At 38.8% G+C, this 14,539-nt stretch overlaps 1 long non-coding RNA gene across 1 annotated transcript in view; it reads right to left on the bottom strand.

Moving 5' to 3' along the window:
- LOC105720226 (uncharacterized) overlaps positions 1–14,333 on the bottom strand; it is a 36,878-nt gene extending 22,545 nt beyond the window's left edge. The window contains exon 1 of the long non-coding RNA XR_001108097.3: positions 14,144–14,333. This is a non-coding gene — a long non-coding RNA (uncharacterized LOC105720226). The remainder of the gene's footprint in view (positions 1–14,143) is intronic.
- Positions 14,334–14,539: the final 206 nt, after the last annotated feature.

Here is a 14,539-nt window from a genome sequence, read left to right as displayed (position 1 = left end):
CTCTGTAGATAACCCAGTACTTCATTTTACTTAAGCTGGGCTCCCTTGACAGTATCTCTTCTAACGGAGTCCTCCATTATTGCTCACACATCTCCAGTGAATGTCATTACCTTCTCTAATATTTGACAGTCTTCAGGATCAGGAAGTTCCACCCTATGTGAAGCCATACTCTGAAAATTCATCTGTTTTTCCTAGTGTTGGTGTCTATCTGTTGGCATGTTATCTGTTCAACAAAACAAATTACTCCAAAATTTAGTGGCTTAAAACAATAACAACTACAACAACAGCAACAGCAACAACAACAACAAATTTATTCTCACATTTCCTGTGGGTCAGGCTTTCAGGAATGGCTTAGCTGAGTAGGTATTGCTCAGAATTTCTCGTAAGTTTCTAATGAAGATGTTGAAAGCATTTACAGAATGGCAGAGCAAGGGCTCCCAAAATCTGCTTCTCCATAAAAGCAATGAGAACACTGTTAAAGATTGTAAAAATCAATTTTTTCAGAACTTTGACAATTAATTAAAGGCTTACAATAATCCATGGAGTCCTAAAGAAAAAGGCCTGAATCTCTGTAAGAACAGTGAGCTTTGTAGTGTTTAACCTGTCTCATTCTCATACCTTTCTCCCTAGCTCCAGTGTATTCTTAAAGACCAGCAGCCTCAAAACTACAATAGCTGTGAAAAATAGCAGCCTAGCAGCTCCTGGAAGAAGAAAAATGAATTGAAGTTTCTGTAAAAATTCCACCTAGACATCCACATGCAAAAGAAATCTGGTTGGAACGCTACATTATACCAAACACAAAAAACACAAAAAATGCATCATAGACCCATAAGTATAAGAGCTAACACTATGCAAGTCTTTGAAGTAAACATAGGTGTAAATCTTCACAATCTTGGGTTAGACAATAGTTTCTTGGCTATGATGCCTAAAGCACAAGAGACAAAAGAACAAATAGATAAATTGGACTTCACCAAAATTAGGAACGTTTGTGCTTGAAAGACCACCGCTAAGAAAGTGAAAAGGCAATCCATGAAATAGGCAAAAATGTTTTCAAGTCATATATGTGATAAGGGATTGATATCAGATACAATAGATTCTTAAAATTCAATGATAAAAACACTACCCAATTAATAGTTGGACAAAGGATTTGAATAGATATCTCTCCAAAGGAGACACACAAATAGCGAAAAGGTATGTAAAAGATACTCAACATCATCAGTCATTAGGGAATGCAAATAAAAATTGCAATGAGATACCACTTCATACTGGCTAGGATTGCTAAAATAAAGAAAAGACAATAACGAGTATTGGTAAGGATATAGAGAAATTATAACCCTCATACATTGCTGGTGAGAATGTAAAATAGTGCAGCCATTTTGGAAAACATTCCTTTAGTTTCTCAAAATATTTAACATACAGTAATCATATGACCCAGAATTTCCATACATGGTATATGTTCAAAAGAAATGAAAACATATGGTCACACAAAAACTTGTACACTAAGGTTCATAACATCATTATTCATAGTTGCCCAAAAATAGAAACAACTCAAATGTCCATTAGCTGATAACTAGTTTTTAAAAATGTAATAAACCATACAATGGAATATTATTTGGCAATAAAAAGAATAAAGCATTAATGTAGGCTACAACAGTGATTAACTTTGAACACATTATGCTAAGTGGAAGAAACCAGTACAAAAGGCAACATATGTATAGCCATGCCTGTATGGATAGGAAGTAGATTAGCGGTTGTCAGGGGCTTTGGGGAGGAGAAATGGGGAGTAACTGCTAATGAGTATGGAGTTTCTTTCTGGTGTGATGAAAATTAATGGTAAATGTTGCACAACTCTGTGAATATACTTAAAATCCAGTGAATTATACGCTTTAAACAGATGAATTTATGATGTGTGAATTGTATCTCAATTAAAACTGTTATTTTTAAACATTTGGTAGCCAGGGCTGTAGTCATGTGAAAACATAAGTAGGATTGGAGGATCTGCTTTCAAGGCTGCTCATTCACCGGGCTGGCAAGTTGGTGCTGGTTGGTGGTGGGAGGGCTCAGTTCCTCTTCATTCGAGCCTTTCTACAGACTGCTTCAGTGTCCTCTGGACAGGGCTTTAGCTTCCTCTAGAGCGAGTGATTCAAGAGAGATAGAGCCAGACAGAATCCATCCTTTTTATGACCTAGCCTTAGAAGTCACTTAGATGACTTCTGACACATTTTGTTAGAAGTATGTAACTGAATCTAGCTCTTCTTCAAGGAAAGGGAAGCTCCACTGTTTGAAGAGTGGATTATCAAAGAATTTTCAGACATTTTAAAACCACCATATTGATTATATTTTTAGCAAGGCTTTTCTGTCTGATATTCTATTTTACTAGTCACATTCATGTTTTCCAAACTCTTTGTAAACTGCTCACTCAATTTCAGGAAGTCTAAATGTGTCAGTATACCTCAGGTACCAACCATCTCCCGGTGTCCTACTGCCGTCATAATGAGCACACAGAACTGAAAACAAACCCACCCCTTTCCTTCTACTCCCCTTCACGTCTCTCACCATGCCAGCCACCGACTGTGGTAGAACAAAGCCAGCAACAATTGCATTTGTTAGAAGAATGAAGGTAAAGAGAAATTGCCACTGAAATTTGATTTCAAAAATGACAGTTCAAAAAAGAATGAAAGGAAAATGCAACAAGCAGAAGAAAACATACTTTCTTGCTTAATAACAATATTCCACACTCTTCGAATTTTTTTTGCTTGGGGTAAGGCTGGCTGGGAGCAGAAAGTGTGTATAAGTTGTAGCAAAGAATAGGTAGGGAAGATCAAAGAAAGAGGGAACCAAGAGCCTATTCAAAGGCATTGAGACACAAATGACACTACGTAAGCTTCCAACGTAAGATCCTTCATGAGAGGACTTGCCCCCGGAGGGCCTGCAGCTCTGTCATGTCTCATCTCTGGCTATTTTAAACCTCAGAATAATTACTGTCCCTTCAATGCTGTCTTTTTGTAACACCCACAAATTCATAGTGTGGCAAGATGGTGTTACACATAAAGGAAACATTATTAATAAGCAAAAGAAGAGGAGGAAGAAAAGGAAGTTGGACACAGAATGGAAAACTCAGGCCAAAGACCTACAGGGCCTTTTTTTCTTTAAATAATATTAAGAAAGGTGGAAACTTTGAAAGAGAAAGTTTAAATGAGGAAAGAAGGGATGACATCAAGCCCTGGATGAGATTTACAGTTAAAGCCATAGCAGGTGGGAGAATGTCGTGTCCTCCCTCTCCAGGCTGGAGGACAATGGCTCTACAAAGATCCAGCACCACATCTACCAGCTAGTAAGTGTCTGGTGCTAAGTCCCTAATTTCTTCCTAATTAGCTTCTGCAGTGTAGAGCAGGCAGGAGACATGACTCAGTCTCAACTGATGAGACCCTCTCCAAGTCCAACCAATTTTAACAGAGCCTTGGAGTATAGACTGGGAGCTTGGCCATATCTATGACCTAGGTAAAAAGCCATAACAGGGACCCTGGGGCAAAAAATCCTATTCTGGAACTGAGAACAGGGAAGAATTGAAGGAGCCTTTCTTCAGCTCAGGGGCTCCATTTGAAATTTGTCTCAAAGTATGGAGCAAATGCTGATTGCATTTGTTGAGTGCCTCCTACATGTGGTCATTTTACCAAGTGTCACCTCTCATTTTCCCCTTTGTGAGTTGGGTGCTATTATTTATACTTCCACCTACACTCTCCATTACACATGGGGAAACGGAGGCTTAGAGAGATTAAGTAGTATTGCCAGAATCATAAAGTTAATACTGATGTGGGATCGAAACCATATCTCTTTGAGTTCAGAAGTCAATTAGAAAGAAAGTAGTGACTTAGCACCAGACATTTATTAGCAGGTAGATGAGGCACTGGATCTTTGTAGAGCCATTATCCCCCAGCAAACCTATCATGAAGGTCTGCTCTAGGCTCAGGAAAGAAAAATAAGTATGAGTAAATGCCAGTATTACCTCTGATTTTAGATTAAAGGGTGGTGAGTTGTAGATAAGCAGCCAATCCCTTTAGAAAAGCTGTATAGTGGTTAAAACTGTAGACTGTCATGGATTCGAATCCTGGCTCTACCATTTACGAACTATATAACTTTGGACAAGATATATACCTTCCTGTGCCTCAGTTGCCTCGTATGTAAAATGGAATAATGATAGTACATTAGGCATAGGATTGTTGTGAGAATTAAATGTGGTAGTACATGGAAAAGGCTTAAAATAGTGCCTAATAGCAAGTGCTTAATAAACGTGGTTACAGTTGAAGTTAACCGAATCCCACCTTTGCATCTATTCAGGTTGCCTGATCCTGCTTGACAGTGCTTCAAATGCAGGCTCATAGTGTGTTAGAAACAGAGACTATTAATCCTGTGAGGGATGCAGAGACCATCTAGGCTGATTTCTACATCCTCCACCTAGGAATGAAGAAACAGACTTAAAATTACAGAGCAAATAAATGGAAAAGCTACGACTTGTATCCGAGAAATAACAACTGCTACCACTACCATAGCTGTTATTTTTTTTTGAGCACTCGTTCTGTGCCAGGCACTGTACATATATTAATTCACTAAATTTCTAAAACAATTCCTCCTAAGTAGTTATTATTGATCCATTTTTACAAATAAGGGAACTGAGGTTTAGAAAGACTTTACATCTTGCCCAGGATCACATAATAGAAGGCAGGATTTGACCAAACATTTCCTGAAACCAAAACCCATGATCATTCCACTTGTTACACATATGTTTTAGGTATTTTATTTTATGTGTGTATACATAAGCCCAAACATCATACGTGATCTTAAAACTAAAATACTTCGGCAAATTCCAAACTTTATTTGAAAACAAAGGTTTATATTTTAATTAGTTAATTCTTAAGCACAGATACACAATATTTTAGCACTTGCTAAAATTTCAGTCATAGATATGAAAATTACTTCAGGGAGAAAGAGAATAGGAATAAGAATAAAATATAATACTTAAATAATGAAAGTAAAAGTCCTGTGCAATTCCTGACCAACACCAGAAAAATCTCTAAAATATCTACCCTTTATTCTAGTTTCAGAGTAAACCATCAAAGACAAATCAAAGTGAATGCTATACATTATGAGCTCAACTTTTAAAGCATTGACAGCCTTTGAGAACAAATGCTTTAACATGCCTTTTTGTTAGATATTTCTGATGGTTCCTTTGTAGACATTCTATTTATTTCCACATTCTTGTCTTCTTTACAACTTTTGGTGCTATCCATAACTGACAAAAACAGAAATAAGAGGCTATTTGTATGTATGTATACGCAAGAATGTGTGTGTGTGTGTGTGTGTGTGTGTGTGAGAGAGAGAGAGAGAGAGAGAGAGAGAGTGTGTGTGTCTTGGACTTGTGGTCCTCAAAAGAAACTGTGTAGCTCAAATAGAAATCCATAAAGGAATTTTTATGAAGAGTTCTCTAACAAGATAATCTATAAACGGATATTTGCTTATTTCCAATTTTTTTTTTTTTTTTTTTTTTTTTGAGACGGAGTTTCGCTCTTGTTACCCAGGCTGGAGTGCAATGGTGCGATCTTGGCTCACCGCAACCTCTGCCTCCTGGGTTCAGGCAATTCTCCTGCTTCAACCTCCTGAGTAGCTGGGATTACAGGCACGCGCCACCATGCCCAGCTAATTTTTTGTATTTTTAGTAGAGACGGGGTTTCACCATGTTGACCAGGATGGTCTCGATCTCTTGACCTCGTGATCTACCCACCTCGGCCTCCCAAAGTGCTGGGATTACAGGCATGAGCCACCGCGCCTGGCCCTATTTTCAAATTTTAGCATTACACAGAAAAAAGAATCTTCAGTTTGCCTACATGGTTAACATGGCATTCTCTTGTAAACTCCACGGCCTCTTTCTTTTCCACCCTGAGATTGAATCAGTCCCACTGCAGACATATCCCACCATCAACTGTTAAAATACACCCAGTTCTCACTCTGGTGCAAGCCATGATGATCATGCATGACAGCTGGAACATGGGAGTCACACCACACATGAAGGAGTGTGTTTCTGCTCTCAAGGAAGGCAGGGGAAAGAGCAGCTTTCAGGGCATTAGCCCCATTTTGCAAACTTGGCTGCTCATGCCATTCCCAACTGCACCGTGCTTTCAGCAGAATCTGTGCATGACTTGAGGAACAAGAGTGGGGGATGGGACATGCTAATTTTAAATGGTTTTTGAAAAATGTATTCTTTAGACCTCAAACATGTTAAAATTTAATAATGAATTTACCTGTACTTCTAAAGTACTTCTAAATTGAAAAGTTCACCATTTAGCTGGTGCATCTTGATAAATGTATCACAGAATCCATCTGAGGAAGTTCACAGCCTCGTATCAGATTGGCACTTTCCTACGGCAGTTCTTGGAGAAAATTTCAAAGACCCAGGTAGCAGGCAATAAAAGTGGAAGTCTTTCCCTCAAATTCATGTACAATTCATTTCCCACCTCCAGAAGTCAAATACCATCTGATTTTTCAAGCATTTTCATCAAGGGGCCAGTATTTGGGTATGACATGGAGCTCTCACAAAAGGGTTCCTCAGGGAGTAATAAATATGGTGGCACAAAAAAGCAGAAGGCAGCTGGGTTCAGAGCCTGTAACACAAGCTGCTTGGAAGGCTGAGGTGGAAGGATGCCTTGAACCCAGGAGTACAAGGCTGCAGTCAGCTATGATCATGCCACTGCACTCCAACCTGAGCAACAGAGCAAGATCATATCTAAAACAAAAACAAATCCAAGAAACAGAAAGTGTTCACAACCAGATGGTACACCATTAAAGAGTGAGAAATTAGCCCTGGGTGGTCAAGATCTCTTTCTCCAGGATTGCTTCTCAGGAAACCCCATCAACGCTCCATCCATGCTGGGAACTCTGAGTCAAGTGACCAGTGGACATTTTTACTTTTTCTAAGAACTTGCCCAGGAAGGCCATTTCTTTATCTGTCTCTTGGCATCTGAGTTTGACAGCCTTGTGGCGTACTTAGATATGCTGCTGGGTCCTCCCCTCCTCCCTGTGGTTGGCCACACAAGCCTACTTCAAGTGTGCTATATCTTTTGCCCTTAAGATCAAGACCTCCTTCACTTTGCTGAATCTCAGGTTGGCCATTGCTAAAGCATGGGACAGGGAAAAGCTGCAGATGAAGTTGTGGCCCTTTCCTTGCAGGAGGGCCTGGAAGCCTTTCTGCTGCTTTCAGGTTACTCATTAACTCTCCTTTGCAAGGTTGGCTGCTCTCTGTGACTGGTGACCAAAAGACAGTGGGGTGGGTCTCCTTCCCAAAGACCAGTCCAGGAGAGTAAAGGTGGTGGGGGGGGTGGGGGGTCACACAGCTGATCTCTGGCCTTTGCCTTCCTCCTAAAGCTCTATCCCTTGAGCTTGGGACATTCACCTGTCATCCCAGGGCTCTCCCACATCAGACACAAATTTTAGAGTTTCTTTATCAATTAAAATGTTTTCCTTCTTTTCTTTGTTATTTAATGATATTTTCCAATAGTTGAGTGGCTCTCCTTTTATTGCCTGATATGTCCTTAATGCTGGAGCCTGGCGAGGCCTGAAATTATAAAATTGCAAGATCAAAAATCTCAGCTAAAGAGCCATATAGTCTTGGCAAGGATGACAGAGAGCTCATTTAATCCAAGCCCAAGATGCACATATCCATTATTATTTACTGATTGGATGACACTTTGAACCTTGTATATATTTTAGCTGTTAATATAGAGACGAGATTGCTAGTAGTAAATTCATAAAATAAAATACTATAAATAAATTGGAAAAATGTGTCATCTGAATACATCTCAACATATTGTTGGAGTAAGAAAAAGGAAGTGATAAAAGATACATACAGTACAATGCCATTTATACAAAAGTTAAATATATAAAAGATGCTAAATTATGTTTATGGAAAAATCGTATGTTGTTAAAGTATTAATACATGGATGGTGTTATGGGGTGAATTTTATGCCCCCAAAATTCATGTTGAACTCCTACCCTCCCCTCAGTATCTCATAATGTGACCTTATTTGGAAAAAGGGTTATTGCAGAAGTAATTAGTTAAAATGAGGTCGTATTGGAGTAGGATGGGCCCCTAAAGCAATATGACTAGTATCCGTTTTATAAGAGGAAATTTGGACATAGAGGCTCATGCACAGGGAGAAGGCCATGTGAAGTTGGAGTTATGCTGCCCCAAGTCAAGGAACTACCATAACTAGAGACAGGCCTGGAGCCCATCCTTCTCTAGTGCCTTCAGAGGGAGCACAGCCCTGCCTGCCCTTGGTCTCCAACTTCCAGCCTCCAGAACTGCATGACAATGAATTTCTGTTATTTAAGCCACTTGGCTTATGGTACTTAGCTATGGCAACCCCAGGAAACTAAAATACATGGGAAAGATACACATAAAGTTCAAGACACTGTCTATCCCTGGGGAGGTCAGAAAGGGAACAGAATTGAAGAGAAGCATGTGAGGCCTTTATTTCATTAATAATAAAATAAAAGCTCTGCAGTATATATGGGAAAATGTTACCAGTTGTTAAATCTAGGTAGTAGACATATGGACGTTTGCTATATTATTCTCTGTACTTTTTAAATATGTAAACTATCCCAAAATGAATCAAAATGATATTCAGACGAGTGTCTCCGCACACCTAAGACTGGCAGTGTTGTCTCTGGTTGTTGGTTCTAAAGCTGTAATCAACCTAAAGCCCTGCCTGTCTTTGGTTATAAAGAGAGAACCTGCTGGATCAGAGACTGAAGATGCTGAGAATCTATCCAGACCAGTTATGCAGAGGAAAACAGATAGCTGGCATAGACAGATTTATTTTTAGAAACAGCCACTTTATTCACTTGTTTCATCCCTTGAAGGTTCTTTCTGGTTGTGACTGTATCACTCATCCAGCTTTGTGGCTGAGATGTAAGGTCAGAATTTTACCAATTAGAGGAGTCGACTGTCTCTGAAGCTAAAGCTCTTAACAATACCCTGTCCAGAGACAGCTCGCCAGGGCAGTGGGTGATGTAATTTGATCTGTTAATACTTAACCAGGAGAGACTCAAGAATTCATACTGACATCTGCTGGACCCTTTGAATACTTCCTGGTGTAAGTTAGAACCAGAAATTCTGGAGCAGGAGAACTCCCAATAGGCCCCTTTAGGGGCTCTCTGACCTGGGGCGGGTCTGTCAGCATGCTGAGATATGCAACTTGAAATCAAATTTAAGATCTTTTGCTCACTGCACACATTTAGCATAATACATCCATGGCAGAATGAGGCAGGACATCTAGGGTATAATTAACAATCACTATTCTATGATAGTCTCAGCAACACAAATGCCAATTTGCTTGTCAAATTCCAAAGAGAGAGGAAGGGACCATGTGGTAACAATACAAAACAAGGTCTTTGTTTTCAGGGCTCAACTCAGCAACTGCTCTGTTCTTTGTGTAGCAAGAAAGAAAATCTTGTCAGCTCCTGGTCCACTGGGCTCTAGATACAAAGTTACCGCGTGGACGTCATTCCAGAATCAAATTCCAATACAACTCAGTTCTCTGGATCTGTGAGAGTCTGTGAAGATATAAACTGAGATCCAGGAGCCCAGTGGAGGAAGCTCAGATAAAGAAGACACCAAGTTCCTTTACTTTCTGGCTTGCTGGATACATTCTGTCAAAAGCTCTAGTACTCATTAAATTTTGTTATTTCTTAATAAAGACAAGAAAGCAAATTGTTACTTAATAGCTGCAGTTTCTTTGACAGGGAAAATTTTTCTAAGAGTGGACCTATCTGAAAAAAAATTAAAAGAATTTTGTTGTGGTATGCATGTCGAAAGCTACTCTACAGATAATAATAGAGTTAAATATTTTTCTCCTGAAAAGGAACTATTGATTATGACATAAATAATAAAATGTTTCTCTTTCACTCCATACTCTCCTGATATAAGAATTGTATGATTTGAGTTGAAATTGGATTTTTAAGTAACTTTCATTAATTTTTGTCTATGAATGCGATTTTGTCTAATTCATTTTGTCTAAAGAATATGAGAGTTAGTTCTCATATTCTTTCTGTTGAAGAAACAGAATGAGGGAAGGAGATAAGCATTTATTGATGTGCAAGACAATTTACATTCATATTTGAATTTCATTCTAAGATATTGTTATGCCCATATTACAGATGCAAAACTTGTTCTCAAAGAGATTAGTTTTTTTTCTCCAAATTTCATAGCTATTAAGCAGAAGATTTAGGGTAGGAATTCATTTTGGTCTGACTTCAAAGCCTATGCTCGCTTTCCCTTACATAATATTGTCTATATCTGTTTATAATTGCTAGATTAAAAGAAAAATTACCAGATTTTACTTATGTTTTCTTTATGTACCTAAACAATTGAAAGTTCACACAATCCCAGTCTTTGGACTTGAACCAGCTCTCTGTACTCTGATGTGAGAGACAATCTGGAGGTGGAAATGGCAGTATGATCAGTGGGAAAAAAAGAGGAGGCCAAATTGACTGAACTTTGGTTTTATATCCAAGGTAGGCATGGATTCAACAGCTATGGGGCAGTGGAGGATCTTACCCAACTCAGCCTGCCTGAGGGAGGCCAGCCCACATCCAGGAAACCCTGAGCCCTGCTCACTCTCTATTTTTATTTATTTATTTATTTTGATGCTGGAAGCCAGTTTCCAACCAGTCCTGCTTTCCCTGGACACAGGTTGTAAATGTCATCTGGGTCCATCCATTCATTGTGCTCTTGACTAGGTACCTTAAAAGACAACAGCAGAATGCAGTTGAGAAGCACTCTCATGATGAAATGTAATGATCTAATTTATTCATTTTGTAAATGTTTAGTGTCTTTTTTTGATGTCATAAGACAGAATACAGGTATGGGGGCCATCTAGATCTGGATGTAAATCCCAGTCAGTCACTCACTATTTAACTTGAGGCCATTATTTAATATCTCTGTACTTTATGAAATGAGAATATCAAGCTCACATGGTTGTTGTAAGAATTAGAAATAATATATAAGATGTGTCTAATACAGAGCCTAGTACCTTGAAGGTACAAAACAAGATGTGACTTCTTGTTTTTATTATTCATACATTTAAAATAGTTACTGTGTTATATTGATGTAATAGAGAACATGATAGACCTAGGAAACAAATAAACGGAAAAATAGGAAACTCCCTGCCTTCGAGACACGCACATCTAGTCCTGGAGCCAGATGCATGAACACATGATGATGGGATGAGAAAGGTTTTGTGACTGAGGTCAGGGCAACTTGCTCTGGGAGCTCCTCTTATGGTTTATTATTAGTTAGCTTAAATATAATTATATATAGGAGCTACAAATAATACAGGGTCTAAAGATGTTGGGTGCCCGTGGCATCCACCAATGCCTCACAAGGGTTCCCAGCTCTAAGGTGGGAATCTCTGGGTCAAAGGTGAAAATTAGGTTTTCTTTCATGCATCAACTCTGATAATTGATAGTGGGTTCTTGCATGGCTTTATTAGTGGAAACTCAGCAGAGAAGTTTGCTCACATTGTAGAAGCAGCGTATCCAAGAGACTGAGAATTTGGCTTCTGGAGCCAGACTGCTCTGTTGCTTGCTTGATCCTGGACAAGTTTCTTAACTTCCTTGTCCTTTAGTGTCTTCCTGTGTATGCCTGGTTCTGATCCAGGTTTTCTTGTTATGTCATATTCTGAGTTTCAGCTTTAGTTTTTATGTGCTGGTTTTTAGTCCTTTCTATACCCCACATTAGCTGCTGTTCCATTTTGACCTTTGCTAGTTTATAAGAGTTTCTTATATCAGAGCTGATATGTAACAGCAAGGACATCACATTCTTTCTGTAATTACTTAAATTCTAGTCTTTAAAATATAAAGTAACACAATATTGACCACATAAACTCCATAATCTTTGTTTCACTGTTTCAGGCATTTTAAATTAAGTACCTATTTTGAATTAGACACTTTATTATCTGTGGTACAATCTGACAAAGATATATTTACAAATGAGAAAATAGAGACTTAGGAAAGTTAGGTGGTAATTAACAAGTGGAAGATCTGAAATGTAAACTTTGGTATTCAGGGGTCCAAAGTTTGAGCTTCTTCCTTTCTCACTACATGCTGCATCCTGGAACCTATTGTTTTCAGCACTTGGTTCTAGGACAAGTTAAGATACAAAACTTTGGAGAATATTGGGAAAGATGGGAAAATTAGTAGGAAAATGGGGTAGAGCTCCCAGAAAAGAAATGAGCAATTAAAAATCAAGTGCACTCAGGGACTTAAGGTCTAATCTACTTCTATACTTATGTACAGTTGTGAGAATCAAGCTGGACTGATTTGGGTTCACGTAATGGGGGTGAGGAAGATCAGAACTGCAGAGCAGGCATGGCAGGATATTTGGCATGGGGGAACAGTGGGACTGGACCTCAGGGAGGCGACAAGTAGAGCTAGCAGGCTGAAGCAGACAAGTAAGCCTATCAAGGTACTGGCGTGCAAGACAGGACTCCCATCTTTCTGGGTCCTAGTTCCTCAGAAGGTATCCGAGAGAGAGTGAAATAGGCAAGTAGCAGCTTGGCCTCCCCTTGGAGAATTTATCTTGCAAAAGGATAAGGTGCCTGGATCTTCCATTTCTAATAATAAGACAGAGATGAGGTATCCTGATTGACACTTACTGAAAACAATGGAAAACAGTGAATAAATTATATACAACATCTTATTAAATGCTCTAATGAGCTGGCAAGAAAATAAAAAGCCATGAACCAAGTGAAAGTAAAAATCCACGAGGCAGGTTTTTAACATAAAGGCATTTGCTAAACCAGGTGGAAAACAGCCTTGCATAATCCTGTTGGATGAAAACAAAGTCCAGAGACTGCTGGACATACTGAGTCCAAAGAGAAGTTCCCAACAAAACGTTGGGGCTCTAAAGGATTTTGTTCTCAGCATAAGGGTGAGTTAGAAATAAACCCAATTATCTGACCCAGGAGGCCGAAAGGAAAACTGTCGGTCTTGATTCTCAGCACCAACAGAGAGGGAAATTTGTGCCCTAAGATGGCCCTCACATGAGTTTTCAGCCTGAATTTAGATTATCTGGGTGATAAACACACACACACACACACACACACACACACACACACACACACACACAATCTCCAGCCCAATAATTTTGATTAAAGTGGTTCTTTAATTAGATGGAAGCACAATTCTCTATGGAAGAAACAATTTCAAAGGCCTCAAAGCATTTCCACAGACAAAACTCCAAGACATATGAACTCAGTCCAAAATACCAACGAGAAAGAAAAATATAGCACTCTGAGAAAGAGAAGGAAAAAGTCAGAAGAGCTAGACCTACACTGAGTATAGATAGCTGACTTGTCAGATACAGAATATAAATAAGTTTTAATTTTTAGAGAAATACAAAAGGAATCACAATATTTGCAAAGGGCAAAAGTATTAAAAATGACCAGATTTAAAATAGAAACGACGGAACTCCTAAAGTTAACAAAAAATAAAATAATTGAAATGAGAATTTAATAGATTTAATTCAGTGGATCAATTCACTATTTAGCAGATTAGAAGCAGCTAAATAGTGAACTGATGAACTGGAAGATACAGCTGAAAAAGTATACATTTGAGAGTATTTGTGGACAATATGGAAGAGAGATTTAGAAAAATTGAACACAGAGTCAACCGGTTTAATATGTATGAAACTGGAATTCTGAAGAGGAGGAGAGAATCGGCCAGAGATCATATCTGAAGATGTAAGGGCTCAAAAACTTCCAACATTGATAAATGACATCATCATCACTCTCCCATTCAGAAACTGTGATGATTTCCCATAGGAAGAATAAAAAGAAATCCATATGTATACATATAAAAGTGAAACTGCAGAACATCAAAGACAATGACAAGATCTTAAAGATAGGCAGAGGAAAAAAACCAAATTACTTTAAAAGAAATGATAATTGAAAAACAGCCAGTTTCTCAATAGCAAAAGTGAAAGCTGTAAGTGAAATGATACTGTCTACATATTGTGCATTTGTTTTCTATTGTTGTCATAAGAAATTATCACAAGTTTTCAGCTTAAAAACACACAAAGGCAGTGTCTTACAGTTCTGTGGGTCAGAAGTCCAGGCGGGCTCAGCTGGTTTCTCTGCTCTGAGTTTTACAAAGCTGAAATCAAGCTGTCTTGATTTCAGCTGGGCTCTTATTGGAAGGCTCTGGGAAGAATTCACTTTCGAGCTCATATGATTGTTTGCATAATCCAGTTCCTTGCAGCTGTAAAACTGAAGTTCCTGTTTCTTTGCTGGCTGTCAGCTTAAGGATGGCTGTTAGATCCTGGAGGCCTCTCTCTGGTCCTCTATCTAAAGCCAGCAATAGAACCTCAAATTCTTCTCATGCTTGAAATCTTTTGATCTTCCCTTTTGCTGCTGCTACATATCTCTGACTAAAGGCACCGGAAGTTCTCTGCTTTGAAAGGCCCCTTTAGTTAGATTGAACCCACCTG

Source organism: Aotus nancymaae, unplaced genomic scaffold (genome assembly GCF_030222135.1).
Source record: "Aotus nancymaae isolate 86718 unplaced genomic scaffold, 86718_ANA_hifiasm-v0.15.2.pri h1tg000059l, whole genome shotgun sequence".
Lineage (NCBI taxonomy): Eukaryota > Metazoa > Chordata > Mammalia > Primates > Aotidae > Aotus > Aotus nancymaae.
Note: the sequence above shows the minus strand (reverse complement) of the source record. Positions and strands in the feature narration are given on the sequence as shown.